Genomic DNA, 12,053 nt, shown 5'->3' with positions numbered 1-12,053 from the left:
ACGTGCCAGGCACTATGCTGAGGGCTTTGTATGAATGATCCCAACATAATCCCCCAAACCTCTCTATGACTTAAAATTTTACCATCCTTAAGTAACCTTTGGGTTGTGAATGCTCCAAAGCTTATTCTTTCCCTTCAACAGCCTAATAGAAGGGTCCTACCTTCTAAACCTCTTAACAGAGGTCCGTATAGCCAAAGTTATGGTTTTCCAATAGTCATTATGGATATGGGAGTTGGACCATAAAAAGGGCTGAGAGCCAAAGAATTGATGCTTTCCAACTGTGGTGCTGGATAAGACTCTTGAGAGTCCCTTGGACAGCGAGGAACTCAATCCTAAAGGAAATCAGCCCTGAGTATTCATTGGAAGGATTGATGTTGCAGCTGAAGTTCCAATACTTCGGTCAGGTGATGCGAAGATCCGACTTATTGGAAAAAATCCTGATGCTGGGTAAGACTGAGGGCAGGAAGAGAAGAGGGTGACAGAGAATGAGATGGTTGAATGGCATCACCAACTCAATGGACATGAGTTCAGCAAACTCCTGGAGATGGTGAAAGGGGAGCTTGGTGTGCTGCAGCCCATGGGGTCACAAAGAGTCAGACACAATGTAGTGACTGAATAACAACAACCTCCTAACACAAAATAATGGAACGTCAATCACAACCTCCCCAAATTTTCAGAGGATTCTAGTTACCTCTCACTTGGTATGCCTGCTGCTGCTGAATTCTGGGTTTCTCTGTTCATTAGGTCTCCTCTCATGATTATTGACATCTTTGGACATTGTTTTGCCTAAACACTTTCTTGTTTAATTTCTCAGTTCTCCCAAAATAGTGCAGTTTTGTGCAGAAGACCTTTACTGAAAGTTATTTGGACAGGTGAGGTGGAGAGGAGGGGCTATTACAGTAAAACACAAGAAGAGATTACTAATTAAAATGATTATAAAACATCATTGTCTAAAACCACCCTTACTACAGAGTGGAGTAAGTAAGTACAGAATTTCTCAGGGACCCACCTGCCATCTGGCAAATGTTTTCGTTCACTCATTCATTCTTTCAATCACCTAATAAATTGTTACTGAGAAACTTCTAAGTAGGAGGCACTGTCCTGGGGCAGGGTGAGAGGGAACAATGTGATTCAGTTAATGGTTTTAAGAAGTCAATCTGGCTATGGGAAGAATGGATTTGGGAAGCTGGTAAGACCAGATGTTGAGAGTTATCTCTAGTCAAATTTTCCTCCATCTCTTTGCTTCCCTAATGGCTCAGCGGTAAAGAATCCACTTGCAATCCAGGAGACACAGTTTCAATCCCTGGGCTGGGGAGATTCGCTGGAGAAGAAAATGGCAACCCACTCCAATATTCTTGCCCAGGAAATCCCATGGACAGAGGAGCCTGGTGGGCTATAGTCCATGGGGTTGCAAGAGTCAAACACAATTTAGTGACTAAACTACCACACCATTTCATTACTTTCCCCCAAAAGCAAAACTTTCATCAGAAAAAAACTAAAATTATCTATTACTGTACTAATCAAAACAATCTTATTCTCTGTCTAAATGTCTTTCCTTCTAAACCACTAAGGAGATTTGACTTTCATAAACACATAAATTCATTAAGGTATTTTTCCTAAACAGATTCTCAGTTCTTTCTCTAGAAGGAATTCTGCCTTCCTCTGAAGCTAATATTCTCAACCTATATCCCATTTGTAATCATTTTTCTTACATTAACTTACTTAGATTTTCTTATTTTAACACTTATTTTACTATTGAGCAAACTGAGACTTAGAATAATAAACTCCTTCATCTAGGGAGTAGTAGAACTGGGATTTTTAACCTAGATCTCTATGATCCCACAGCCTTAGTACTGTCAGAGTTTTTGCTTATGTTATCTGTCATAATCCAGAGAAAGCCCCAACAGGATAGGTAATAATATTGACATAACAATTTTTCAAAAAAAATGATGAAACAGAGTCACAAGTTCCAACTTGTGATTCATCCAAATGATGAAAGAAAGGCTCAGGCTTACCCAGTAAATTGTGATCACTGTGCCTTAGTTCAAATTCTCATCTTCATCCTGACACTATGCAAATACTTTTTGCTTTAGTCTAATTTTAGTTAATTTGATCTTTCACTGTGCTCTTTGGAGTAGTTGTTGTTTAGTTACTAAGTCATGTGCAACTCGTTGTGACTCTGTGGACTGCAGCCCAAGAAAAGAAAATCTGTCACTGCTTCTACTGTCCCCCTTCCATTTGCCACGAAGTGATGGGACCAAATGCCATGATCTTAGTTTTTTGAATGTTGAGTTTTAAGCCAGCTTTTTCACTCTCCTCTTTTACCCTCAAGAGGCTCTTTAGTTCCTCTTCACTTTCTGCCATTAGAGTGGTATCATCTGCATATCTGAGGTGGTTGATATTTCTCCCAGCAGTCTTGATTCCAACTTGTGATTCATCCAGTCTGGCATTTTGCTTGATGTACTCTGCATATAAGTTAAATAAGCAGGATGACTCTACGGAGAGAGCTTTCTAAATGGCAAATCTGGTTGACTGTCTCCTGCTTAAAAACCCTTTAGTGACTCTCCATGACCTATGACAACACTTCTCAAAATTTCCCATCTTGAGAGAGATTGTCTAGTCTGGTAGTTAAGCACACAGATTATGGGACCAGAGTAACTGGGTTTAAATCCCGAACTTTACCACTTACCATCTACATGACTTCTACCAGGTAACCTAACCTCTCTGTGCCTCGGTTGTTTCATCTACAAAATGTGAATGGTAGTGATATTAAACACCTCTTTCATAGGATTTTTGTGAAACTTAACTGAGATAACACCTGTAATATATTTAGAATAGCTCTTGGCACACAGTGAGTGATAGACAATCAACGCTCCTCACCAAATATTTCTGGCCTTCTGCCTTCTGGGCGCATGGTAGGATTTTATTTCCTGGCTCTCTTACCGTTGGGTGTGGCCAATGAGTTTGAGCAGAAAGGTTATGTGTCCCTTCATGCCTTAAGCATTTAATCACTGCTTTGAGGCTCCTCAGATTCTCTTTCCCTCTGACATGGAAACCATCAACGTTCAAGATGGCGTTTGTGTTAGTACCATCACAGAATACCATAGACTGGGAGGCTTATATACAGAAATGTATTTCTCATAGCTCTGTAGACTGGGAAGTAAAAGATCAAGGTGCTGAAAGTTTCTGTGAGAGCCCACTTCCTGGTTCACAGCAGGGGATGTAACACTGAGTCCTCATAAGGTGGAAGGGGCAATAGAGGTCTCTGGGTTCTTTTTATAAGGGCACTAATCTCATTCATAGGGCTTTCCAAGTGGCGCTAGTGGTTAACAACCCGTCTGCCAATGCAGGAGACGTAAGAGACGCTGGGTTGGGAAGATCCCCTGGAGGAGGGCATGGCAACCCACTCCAGTATTCTTGCCTGGAGAATCACATAGACAGAGGGACCTAGAGGGCTACAGTCCATAGGTCGCAAAGAGTCGGACATGGCTGAAGTGACTTTGCATCCGTGCACAATCTCATTCATGAGGACTCCACCCTTTTCAAAGGCTGAGCTTCCTAATACAATCACATTAGGGGGCAGAACTTTAATATATGCATTTGGGGAATTATGGACTTAAACATTCAGTCCCTAACAGTGGTTGTTCTGTTATCCTAAATTCCCCAGTAGCTATAAGTGAGAGCTCTCTGCCAACCCATAAAGGATAGGTAGCATGGGCAAGAAGTTAGCCTTCTTTGTGTTAAGCCACTGAACTTTGTGTACCCTACCCCAACTGACACATCAAACGTGCTATTATTATTAGCACAGGAGGGATTATTAGCACAGGTGGTCCAGTGGTTAGGACTCTGCTGAAGGGGGCATGGATTTGACCCCTGGTCAGGAAACTAAAATCCCAGACGATGCAGTAAAAAAAAAAAAAAAAAAATGCAGGGGAAAATGAATGCACGTTCCAGGGTCTCAGAATACGGCCAATGCAAACTTCTTCTCTTCCCAAGTACACATATTTGTTTTGAAGTCTTGAATTTTTCCTTGACAATTCTTGCAAAAATGTTCCCTCCATTCCATACTGTGACTGTGTTATCTTGTCATTAAACTGCTTCACATTAGCTACCACCAGAGAGAAGAGTCTCTAATCTGTCTCAGTGGCTACTGGATACAGTTTGGTTGCATTATACCTATGGATTTCAGAAAACTGGGATAAACTGAAGAGACCTGACACCACATATACTCAACTTCCAGGCGATTTCTCTTCTTGGTCTTTATGTCAGAATATTTTGAAACCCCAACTCACATAAATAAAAGTACCAAACAGAAACTTGTTTTTAAACTGTTATATTAGAATAGACACTGTGGTAAAATGCCCAGAATACTACAAAAAAAAAATGGTATGGTGAATATTTGGGGATTGTTGTTATTGGAAACTATCATTAGTGTATCTTCTTGCTAGGAAATCAAGACTCCTGAGTCATATATTGAAATAAAGCAGCTTCTAATCCGCTGGTCAGACACTTTACCTTTTCAAGGTAATACTCAAAAAATGACTAGTCAAGAAAACTGGGATAACCAACCAGGACCCACTGTACAGCACACAGAACTCTACTCAGTACTCTGTAATAACCTATATGGTAAAAGAATCTGAAAAAGGATGGAAATATGTATATGTAAAACTAAATCACTTTGCTATACACCTTAAACTAACACAACATTATAAATCAATTATACTCCATTATAAAATGGTGGTTTAGTTGCTAAGTCATGTCTGACACTTGCGGCTCCATGGACTGTAGCCTGCCAGGCTCCTCTGTCCATGGGATTCTCCAGGCAAGAATACTGGAGTGGGTTGCCATTTCCTTCTCCAGGGGATCTTCCTGATCCAGAAATCAAACCCAGGTCTCTGCATTGCAGGCAGATTCTTTACCAACTGAGCTACAAGGGAAGCTCTCCAATATAAAATAAAAATTGAAAATAAAGCTGGATAATTAGGTTTTTATTACCAGCTCTTACTCTTTGTCACCTGCAAATGAACTTAGTGTTTCAAGTGAACTCATAATCTAGTCAATAGCTCTCTTCAATCAACTCTCAATTTTTTTCTCAGTATAGAGAACTTGTGATTATTTAAAAGCTTCCACTGCCTTGCAAACATATGTCTGCTCCGTAGGCCAACTCTTTGAGCTCTGAGGCTGGGCTATGTGCCCCTCTTCTGTTGCTCCAGTTCCCATTTGTCTATTTCCACAGCCTGAGACTCTAGGAAGAGCCTCAATTTTCTGTTGTTGATGGAATGCTCTCTGAGAAAGCCATGTCTCTGTCCACAGCACTGTTTCTTGCTGTTCACAGCACTTTTAGGGACTCCAGGTGATCAGCTGTAGTCCCCTGCAAGGACAGAGAGATGGCTCCTCTCCAACTCCATCACATGTTGTCATCTGGGCCCAAATGACTGGTGTGTAGTCCTACAAGGTCTTGCTTAAAGGCAGCTTAGCTGGTGTTTGAACCTCTCCCACTCACCTAGGGGCTCAGGCCCATTGTCCAGAGACCCGAGGAGTCTGAGGGGCACAGACTTCAGTGCCGTATCAACCCACCATTTTTCTCAAGACAGCCTGAGCTTCTGACCTCTACTGAACATCTCGACCTCTCTTCTCTCTCCACGATGGTAGTGGGTTAGCTGCTAAGTCATGTCAAACACTTGTGACCCCATGGACTCTGTCCATGGGATTTCCCTGGCAAGAACACTGGAGAGGGTTGCCATTCCCTTCTCCAAGGGATATTCCCGACCCAGGGATCAAACTCGCATCTCTTGCGTCTCCTGTATTGGCAGGTGGATTCTTTACTGTCTGAGCCACAAGGGAAGCTTCTTCTCTTTTTTCAGTTCAGTTCAGTTCAGTAGCTCAGTCATGTCCGACTCTTTGCAACCCCATGAATCACAGCACACCAGGCCTCCCTGTCCATCACCAACTCCCGGAGTTCACTCAAACTCATGTCCACAGAGTCGGTGATGCCATCCAGCCATCTCATTCTCTGTCATCCCCTTCTCCTCCTGCCCCTAATCCTTCCCAGCATCAGAGTCTTTTCCAGTGAGTCAACTTGTCGCATGAGGTGGCCAAAGGATTGGAGTTTCAGCTTTAGCATCAGTCCTTCCAATGAACACCCAGGATTGATCTCCTTTAGAATGGACTGGTTGGATCTCCTTGCAGTCCAAGGGACTCTCAAGAGTCTTCTCCAGCACCACAGTTGAAAAGCATCAATTCTTTGGCGATCAGCTTTCTTCACAGTCCAACTCTTAAATCCTTCTCTTTCTTATTTTCACAATAAAACTTCCTGTGACTATCATCAACCACTACTAATCTGGGATAGGAGGCAGAGCCCTCTGTACCAGCAATATCTGAATCCCTGCTTAATTCACCATCACAGCCTTCTTGCTATGTTGCTTGCAGGTACATAATGGTGCCCAGACATCATGTGTGAGCAGTTGGATTGCAGCTATGGAATGATGCAGGAGAGGGGGCACCGATGTTGTATTTCTTGCATTTTCAGGGCCTAGGAGGAATTGAGCAAGTATGCCTAACCTTGCCTGGCCTACTCTGGGGACCCTGTTGTATAATAACAGAAACTTAACCCTCATCAAATAGCAGAACACTGGGGGAAAGAGAGGATCCTAAGTTTCCAAAAAGGAAAAACAAGTCATATAAAAAGAATTCAAGAAACAGAATGGCACAGAGTTCTCAAGAACAACTCTGGAGGCCTGGGGACAATGGAAATTGCCTCCAAAATCCCAAAGGAAAAAGAATTGCCAGCTCAGAATTCTATACAAGCAAAACTATTGCTCTAGAGGCAGCACTGAGTAAAGACACTTTCAGATACACTAAATTTAAAAATTTTGCTTCCTGTGCTGGCTGTGCTCCATTGCCTCCTCCTGCCCCCAAATCCACTCTCCACCCTTCACCCTGCGTTGTGCCCTAAGAGGCTCTGTGCCTGGTATCAGCACCTCTGCACACTGACTTCTGGTTGGATTCAGCCAACTGGAGGCATGAGTGGAATATCAGAGGGCAGGAGCAAATAGAAGCTGAGTCATTCAGGGAATTTCCTGGTGATCCAGTGGTTCAGACCCCACATTGTCAACACAGGGTGCATGGATTAGATCCTGGTCAGGGAACTAAGATCCCACATGACATTGCAACATGGCCAGAAAATTGAGAAAAGAAGATGATGAGTTATTTCTTTTCTCTGCTCCCTCCCTGCTGACAGAACTACCACATTTCTAAGCGACAGCCAGAGTGCCTATGAGACATCCCTGTCCTGTGGCTGTGGTTCTCACCATGTTCTAGGAACACCTGCTTCTCTTGCCCCTTCCAGCTTTAAGGGTAAGAGCTTCCGGTTGTTGCTAACCCCAGGGTACATCATGCCTCTTGATTTTTTTATTTAAACCCTGCCCACATTTTGTAAAATGATTCCTTCTTTAAATTCTCTTCAATTGCCCTCTTTGTATTGGCCATATGCTTCCTGTTGGAACCCTAACTAATTCATCTCCCAGAACGCTTACTGACGCATACTTTGTCCAAAATGACAGAGTAAATCAAGAAAAATGAAAACACCAAGTCCAAAAAAGGAGAAAATTTAGGAGGATGAGGACAGAGGCTATTCCCAGGGTGATGGTGAAGGGAAATTCCAAGGGGACAGTGATACAACAGAACGGCTACCCTAGATTGCAGCACTGAATGGCCAGGGCCAAGAAAAATGAAATTCATAGATGAGCTGAAGTGATGGAACCAAGAGGAAATTCTCTCTGTCAGAAGATAAGGGTATGAATTTATCACAGATTCATAGAAAATTAAACAAATAAAAATGGAGCAATTATTGACTCCAGAGGGGAAAAATTAGCCAGAAAAATGTAATCAATGAATACAAGACTCAACTGTCAACAATATTTAGTCATAATATGAGAGAGATTGAGTATTAATTGAACAAAATATTGTTATTTAACTACACTGGGAAAATGTTGGACAGGAAGTATGTGGCGTGGAGTCGGGAAGGATATAAAGAAAGAAATCTAAGTGCTCATCTTCCACAGCAGGACATGAATAAACAAAGCCCAAAAGGTATATAATGGTAGTATAAGCTTGTCATTTAGGTAAACTTGTAAATTCCAGAAGAAACAAGAAGAATTGAAAATGGTTGCCTCAGAGGAGTAGGGACAGGATGGGTAGGGGTGGATCAGGGCCTTCTCCTTTGTCATTATAAGCATCATATAATCAGATTTTTGAAATTTTATACTTGTTTTATTTTGATAAGAACATTTTTAGTTAACATAATATTTTTAAAAACCCACAGTCTCTCTACGATCAATACCCATGAACTCTGAGAGATGTTTCAAAACATTTCCTGTTGAAGTGGTTTTTACTCCATGCTAAATTAGCCTCAGATAAGCATCCGCCTGGATTTTTCTCCCATCTGCCCTCCACACAGAGTTCCGCTCTCTGTAAATTCAGAATGCTTTTGAATGTGAGTCACAAGAAATCCAAATAACCATGGCTTAAACAAATAGTGGTTTATTTTCTCACAGAACAAGAAATCCAGAGGCAGAGCAATTATTTACATTGATTCAGCTGCCTGACAAGGCCATCAGCACACACACTCTATCATTCTGCTTTGCCCTCATCAGGCTATTGAATTTTCACCTTCATGTTCAGTGGTTCTCAAGGGTGGTCCCCAGCTCAGTAGCATCAGCATCACGTGAAAACTTACTAACAGTGCAAATTCCCAGGCTCATTCCAGACCTAGAAATAGGTCTGGGATAGGTTCCAGCAGTCTGTGTTTCAAGAAGTCCTCTGGGACTTCCCTGGGATCCAGTGGTTAAGAATTTGCCTGCCAATGCAAGGGACACAGGTTCAATCCCTGGTCCAGGAAGAGTCTACACAACTACTAGACCTGTGCTATAGCACCTGTGAGCCCCAACTGCTGAAGCCCGTGGGCTCTAGAGCCTGTGCTCCCCAACAAGAAGTCACTGCAGTGAGAAGCCAGTGCACCTCAGGTCAAGATTAGCCCCCAACCACCACAACTAGAGAAAGCCCACATACAGCAACAGAGACCCAGTACAGCCAAAAACTAATTAATTAAAAATTAAAACGAAAGAAACCCTCTGGGTGATTCTGGTGCACACACTCAAGTTTGAGAACCACTGCTAATGTTCATCACCTCAGGGTCACAAAACAGTTGTCACAGCTCCAAATATCACATTATCTTTGAAGATAGAATAAGGGGAAAAGAATGCTTTAAATTCCTTTTACCAGGAAAGCAAAAAATTTCCCAGAACTTTCCAGCATACTTTCCCTTAAGACTCCTTAGCCAGAATCAGGCTACATGACTCAACCCCGAATTACAAAGATGATGGGGAAGGCGTGGATAGCTTACCAGGCCCTAGACTTGAAGGTAGCAGTAGAGAAGAGGACTGGGAATGGCTGTGTACAGTAAGCAGACAGCATCTGCCACAGGGTTTATGATGGTCAGGGCCATAGACAGCATCATTCCTGACCCCATCATGGAAAAGCAGCAGTAGATCTTGTCACTCTTCTGCAAAAATAGCTTTGTGTGTGTGTACTCACTCAGTCATGTCCTACTCTTTGCAGTCCCCTGGACTGTAGCCCACCAGGCTCCTCAGTCCATGGAATTTTCAAGGCAGGAATACTGGAGTGGGGTGCCATTTCCTTCTCCAGGGGATCTTCCTCACCCAGAGATGGAACCCGCATCTCTTACATCTCCTACATTAGCAGGAGACTAGTTTATCACTAGCACCATCTGAGAAGTCCTCAAAATAGCCTTAGAACTTGGCAAATTCTTCAGATGGGAGAATCTACAAGACATAGAAATTGAATTCTTATTAATATTATCAGCTTCTTATGGCATGGTGTTTCTTACCGTAATTCATTATGCAGAAAGAACCCCTGCCCAGGGGAAAGAGGGGACACAAAATCCTGTCCTGCCACACTGGCTGAAAGAAACACTGTTTTTACATGTTAACATGGAGATTTGACATAGTGACTGCTTTGACACCATTGATCAAACAGCCCATCAAGATGCCCTGTTTTGGTCCACATACAAAAATGAGTGCTTAACTCTATCTTGGAGAAGGCAATGGCACCCCACTCCAGTACTCTTGCCTGGAAAATCCCATGGACGGAGGAGCCTGGTAGGCTGCAGTCCATGGGGTCTCTGAGGGTCGGACACAACTGAGCGACTTCACTTTCACTTTTCACTTTCATGCATTGGAGAAGGAAATGGCAGCCCACTCCACTGTTCCTGCCTGGAGAATCCCAGGGATGGAGGAGCCTGGTGGGCTGCCATCGATGGGGTCGCACAGAGTCGGACATGACTGAAGTGACTTAGCAGCAGCAACTCTGTCTTAATAGAGTTAGTTTCCAGGCAATCAAGCAGGACAGTCGAGGCAGGAAAAAAACTGAGTATTCCTGAAAGAGCAGAGGTGGGAAAGGAGAACAGTGAATTGTCCAGGTGATGAGCATTAGGAGAAGCTGGATAAAGAGCAAAGACCCACATTATAAAGGGCCTTGTGTGCTGTGCTGAGGACATTGAGCTCCACACTCTTCCTAATATCATTAAAGTTTAGAGGATGTCTTAGCCTGGGCTCACAGATGGACTTTAAACATTGTCAATCCTCTGAAATTAGAACACAGATTTCATGGCTGTGCAGGTATGTTCACTTTTCTTTGGAGTGGGCCCTAAATTTTGCTAAGATATACACAACCCAAATGAGGTTAAGAATCACTTCTTTGAGGAGTCAAAGAATTAGTCATTAGATTTTGTATTTATCACCAAAATGAATTCAGATTCCAACCAGATTCTAGGTCCAGGTTAACTAGAGAAGGACAGAGCTCAGACTAGTACCAGAGTTCCATTTTCCTATCCAGAGTCCTTTCCTGTGAAATCTCTGACACGGGCACTCTCCAACAGATGCCCAGAGAGATGGGTATTCCTCCACTGTGTGAGAAACACCTGGTAGGTCCTACAGTTCCTCCTCTTTCCACAAACCTCTCAGTCCTGCCTTCTATCGCCCCTTTCAAATGATGAGAATGGGACATCTACAATGTAAGAACCACTGCTATCCATCAAGGCTGGGACACTCCAGAATGGCAAAATTTGCACCACGAAGTCACCAGAAAAATGGATCAGGAGTGAACGTTCCCAAGGCGAGTGGAATAAATGTAAAGGAACTTGGGGCCTGTGGCTTGTCCCTGTGACTCCCTATAAAGAGTAGGATTAACTGGGGACTTCTGTGGTGGTGCAGTGGGCTGAGACTCCGCGCTTCTAATACCTGTGGTGCGGGTTCCATCCCTGGTCAGGGAACTAAGATCCCACACGCTACAAGGAAGACCGAAGATTCTGTGTGCCGCGACTAAGACCTGGTGTGGCCAAATAAATACATGTATATACATTCTTTTTTTAAGAGTAGGGTCGGTTAGATCTCCTCCCTCCCTTGTGTCTTCAGAAGTCTTTTAATTCTGGCAGCTTACAACCAATAATTATGATGAATGAACCAGCATCAGTTCAGTTCAGTTGCTCAGTCGTGTCCGACTCAGCGATCCCATGAACCACAGCACACCAGGCCTCCCTGTCCATCACCAACTCCCGGAGACTACCCATACCCATGTCCATTGAGTTGGTGATGCCATCCAACCATCTCATCCTCTGTCATCCCCTTCTCCTCCTGCCCTCAATCTTTCCCAGCATCGGGGTCTTTTCAAATGAGTCAGCTCTTCGCATCAGGTGGCCAAAGTATTGGAGTTTCAGCTTCAGCATCAGTCCTTCCAATGAATATTCAGGACTGATTTCCTTTAGGATGGACTGGTTGGATCTCCTTGCAGTCCAAGGGACTCTCTAGAGTCTTCTCCAACACCACGGTTAAAAAGCATCAATTCTTCAGCGCTCAGCTTTCTTTATAGTCCAACTGTCACATCCATACATGACCACTAGAAAAACCATAGCCTTGACTAAACGGATCTTTGTTGACAAAGTAATGTTTCTGCTTTTCAATATGCTGTCTAGGTTG

Source organism: Moschus berezovskii, chromosome 4 (genome assembly GCF_049115385.1).
Source record: "Moschus berezovskii isolate FMDL1 chromosome 4, NW_MosBer_1.0, whole genome shotgun sequence".
In the NCBI taxonomy this organism is placed as follows: domain Eukaryota; kingdom Metazoa; phylum Chordata; class Mammalia; order Artiodactyla; family Moschidae; genus Moschus; species Moschus berezovskii.
Note: the sequence above shows the minus strand (reverse complement) of the source record.